Source organism: Polyodon spathula, chromosome 2 (assembly GCF_017654505.1).
Source record: "Polyodon spathula isolate WHYD16114869_AA chromosome 2, ASM1765450v1, whole genome shotgun sequence".
NCBI lineage: Eukaryota > Metazoa > Chordata > Actinopteri > Acipenseriformes > Polyodontidae > Polyodon > Polyodon spathula.
The window spans coordinates 25548437-25553485 of NC_054535.1; positions in this window are offsets into that span (position 1 = coordinate 25548437).

Below are 5049 nucleotides of genomic sequence, written 5' to 3' on the forward strand. Positions count from 1 at the left end.
ACCCAGAAAACCTGCTGGTTTGTGGCTCTCCAGGATTGGTGGCCACCCCTGCACAAAGTCAAGCTACTGAGCAAGCATAGCGTAGCAGTGAGTAGCACTGTGAGACTGGAGAAGAGTGTTCTTAGTGGGTTTAAAAGTCTTTATTGTAAGAGCTAAGTATTAGGAGACCTACAGTATAAAAGGGAATAGTGCAGCTGTTCAGTCTTGCTTACCAGTCTCAGTCACATTTCTCTCTCATTCATACTTCCTGTATTTGCCACATAAAGGTCAACCCCAGTCACTACACGGGGACCCTAACAGTCCAAATGTAAATGTGTATTCAGTCAAACCTGCAATTTCAAGCTGTACACACACATTTCAATCATAGTGTAACCAATACAAATGTTTCCTACAACTGTAACAATGAGAGATTTATTTATTTTATTTGTATTATTATTATTTTAAACAAAGGAAATTCAAGTTTGTGCAATTGACACATTTTTGTTGGCCTTGTCATCTTTTGTTTACTGTACAGAATAGAATGGAAAGTTTAAAACATATGAAAGAATAATAATAATAAATAATAATAATAATAATAATAATAATGTTGTGGTGTGTGACTGAATTAACTACAAGGAGATCTAAATAAGAGGAGCAGTAATGCATTCCGTTTAATGAGATGGGCACTGAGACTCTAGGATGAGGATAATTGATTTTAGTAATTAGTTTGTACACTGCTCTGAATGACACAGTCCTACAGATATAATTATATTCTATTACGAAACACGCCATAATTGCCCTGGAGTGCTCTTAAGTGTGTGTCTTGTAATAAATGTTATGTTTATTTATATGAGCCTCCTATAGATTAGGAATATTAATAAAGGGCAATACCACCCCCACACACCCCACACCTCAAATAGAAGGCTTTTAATTTAAAAAGACTGACTTTTAAGCATTGAAAGCAGTATTTCCGAGAAATTGATTGTTCTGAAGTAAGATACAGCCTAAAATGGTCTTCCCAGTTCTGTCATTTCCTGAAAACTCTCGGTGGTGACATAACTCATGCTTGTTACATCACCATTGAGAAAAGGACACTCTGATACAGCCCCCTTCTTCATTGTTTTGGTACTAGAGAACAGACAGGGCCCATTCACTTTGGAATCAGGAAGTGCTCAAAAGGGGTCTGTAATCAGGGTTCTACAGGTGCAAACAATTCAATGCAAGATTTCAATGTAAACAAGTGATTTGGTTTCAATACTGGAGTAATATAACAGGGTGGATGCTGGGCATGAACCGGCGACCCCACGCACCACAAGCAAGCATCTTATCCACACTGCAAAGGAGTCATGCAAGAGCAGGACCCTTGTAAAAGAGGCTGTAAAAGGATAAATAAAAATAATGAGAACAACTCAAAATATTGTCCATTGACGCACAGTACCTTCAGAGGAGAGGTCTTTTGTAATTAAACATGCCCTGTGCCAGCTGATGTGAAGCAGGCTGTGGTATTAATTAAGGGATGTGGCTTTGATGATGGAAATGGCACTCAGCTTCCCTCAAGACAAGCTCTCCTGGAACAAATGGATTGAATCACTTCAGAGCCTCCCGAGTAACCATGAGCCTGAGTGAATAATCCTGTGTTCCTGTCTCCAAAATGTCAAGTGTTTAAATAGATACAGGATAGATCTATGGGTTTAACAGCTATTAGGCACTTCATGGCATATGGAAACCGTGCACGTGGTGGTGCTGTGTGAGTTGAAATTAGCACGCTTTCCACATCATTTATTTACCTACCCAATCTAAGATTGATTTAGGAAAGAGTCTTAGCTGAGGTGAGACTTAGCTGACAGCTGTAAGAGGTCGGCCAAGACTTGGTGAGAGTGTAACACTAAGTTGACACTAGGTGTGAGAAGTATGAGCTCGTCTGGACACGAGCTGGGTACAGGCCCAAAGCATAAACAAACCTTCTGCACTGTATTTGCATAAATATTACAAAGTCTCTTCAGTGAATTCTATGCAATTCTGCTTTACTCTGTTCACCTAAATAAACAAAATGATGCTTTCAAGTCTTATGGTGAGTTTTCCTACAGCTAGTGTAACAAAGCAGAGGCAGTGTGCGAACTGGATACCACACGCACTGCAATCGAGTGTCTTAACCACAAATAAATTAAACCATACATGTTGTATTCCACCCACCATGTGTGCACATATAGTAGTGATAAAAAATCCACCATCACAAGCAGTAACCATGTACATAAAATTGTATTGAAATCTGGATGGCCTGTAGCTGCACCTCCATTAGCATGTAGTGGGTCAGTGTTTGTATTTGATTCAGGCTGAAGGTTCGGGTTCTGCATCGGCTGTGGTAAGATCCTCTTTGGGGAAGCATTGTTGGCAGTAATATGAGATAAATGCTTTGAGTCTCTCTTTTTGGCAAGTTTTTCAAATGTTTTTTTTACCCCCTTTTATATGCAATTTACCATAAAGATAATTTTGCATCCCTTTCTCTCTCTCTGTAAACGAGAACCTTCTTTTGAGTGGATAATCACAATGCTTTGTTTACAAAAATTAAACCTAATTTCTTAAAATTATAGTTCCTCAAAACCATTAAGTTATAATGACTTGATTGTTATGTATAATGAGACTTACAGGAAACACAGTGGTAAATGAGGTTTAATGAGGCTTTCTGATTGAGTGCTCAGGAAGTTACAGCAGTGGACAGTTCTCATTAACGCTAGAGCCTACACAGTTCAGGTAGCTACTGATACTGTACTTTCAATTCTGTCCCTTATATACAAGCTACCATGGAGAATTTACAGAGATTTATTTAAGAATTTTCTTTCTTAAATAAAAATAAAAATGGGTTTACATTGGATCTCAAAAGTATTCACCCCCCCTTGGACTTTTTCACATTTTATTGTGTTACAACATGGAATAAAAATGGATTTAATTAGGAGTTTTTGCCATTGATCAACACAAAAAAAAAGTCCATAATGTCAAAGTGAAAAATAAAATCCACAAATTATTCTAAATTAATTACAAATACAAAACAGAAAATAATTGGTAGCAGAAGTATTCAGCCCCTTGAGTCATTTGGTAGATGCACCTTTGGCAGCAGTTACAGCCATGAGTCTATTATGATAAGTCTCTACCAGCTTTGCACATCTGGACACTACAATTTTTGCCCACTCTTCTTTGCAAAATTGCTCAAGCTCTGTCAAGTTGGATAGGGAACTTTGGTGAACAGCAATTTTCAACTCTTTCTACTTATTCTCAATTGGATTGAGGTCTTTGACTGGGCCACTCCAGGACACTGACCTTTTTGTTTTTAAGCTACTCCATTTTTTTTTTTCATGTCCTCAATGAGCCACTTTAGTTTTCTGGCTACTGTCAGTGACACAGTGAAAGCTTCCTGTCACAGCTCTGCAGGTGAGCACCAGGACACCCCCTTCCATTCAGCCCTGGCTCTCTGAAGCAGATTGACAGCTGTCCCAAGTCATATCAGGAATGCTGGGATTAATTAATCTTTTAAATCAAATTTAAAGTCATATTTGTTTGAGCCTATTTTTGAGCAGGATTGATTGGCCAAAGGCTTTTCTGGGTTTTTATTGTAAGTAAAAGACATGAAAGGCTCTGTAATTAACTACTGCACCACCTATCCACTAGGAGTATCTGGCATTGGGAATTTGGTTTCTAGCAGCATTCTTGAAACTTCGTGATGACTGCAATTTTGCCTCTTGTTTATTTACCATGACTCAGCTGGCTCACCTGTGCTTCAACATGCTTTTCTATGCTTTACGATGCACTCAGATGAGGTTGACTCCCTATGGGTGCTTCAGACTTTGTGCCGGTTGTGATGCTGAAGGTCTTTGTTCTGTATAAATGTGATTTTTAGCTCCAGTTCAGGAAAGTCTTTTCTCCGCACCTACACAGTGATGCCCACACAGCCATTCAGGATAAACACTGACTCCATTGAGACTGTGTCTCTGTACAGACTCTCACACAGCCCACTCTCAGACATCATGAGAAGATCACTTCTACACAAAGGAAAGATATTTCATTATCTGGAAAAGCGACTCTGATCAGAGCTACCATTCCCATTGTAATAAAAAACACTGTTGCACAAACCCATGTGGCTCCTCATTAAACTCTTGTCAGCAAGACACAGAAGAAGAAAATAACATGTCCCAGTGGATCCAAACTGCAGTTTACTGCTGCAAGCTGTCTATTGTATGATTATGATCATAGATTATTATTATTTTTATATAAAAAATACTGTACATAGAGAAGAACATTTATTTATATACATACTACTGCTGCTTATACTACTACTACTAATAATAATAATAATATAGAGGATATGTCATGAATTATGTTATTTATGTCATGAGCGGGTGTGTCCTGTGTTTTGTCAAGCTTTTTTAATTGTTTTATAAAAAATATAATCATGGGTCAAGTTTAGATTGGGTGTCTAAATGTCTGTGAAAAGCAATCACAACACAAATCTTTTAAATTGTGAAACAGGCGGTTAATCTTATATTAACAGTGAGATAAAATGCATCTGTTTTCTTACTGTTCATGGTATTTTTTAATCCCATATTTGTTTGTTAATTAAAATTATTGATAAAACCTGAGTGTGTGGTACTGGCACTGGTACCTGTACTGGACAGGCGTTTGGTCACACCTTTAAAACTTATCTAAAGAAAGACGAGCAACATGGCAGAGCAGAATATTTTACACAAATGTGACAAGCTTCCTTGTGTAACTGAGTGGTGTTATCCTGTGCAGGTAAGGCAAAGTTAACGCTCTGTAACTGCTCATGCAAACAAGATTGGCTGTTTTGCACAGTGCTGCTTGCATGGGGAGTGTGTGGTTGTTGCTTTGCACCCCACCTCTGTGTTAGCCAACTGCTGCAGACACAGAAATGACCTTGTGTAATATTGGTAATTAACAGATGCATAACGTTGCCTGACCTCACTACATGATTAGCTATAGTAGAATGTAGGGGAATAAATTGAATACAGCGTTAATTAGAATGTACTGAGTTTTAGGGATTCCATGCAAATAATTCTT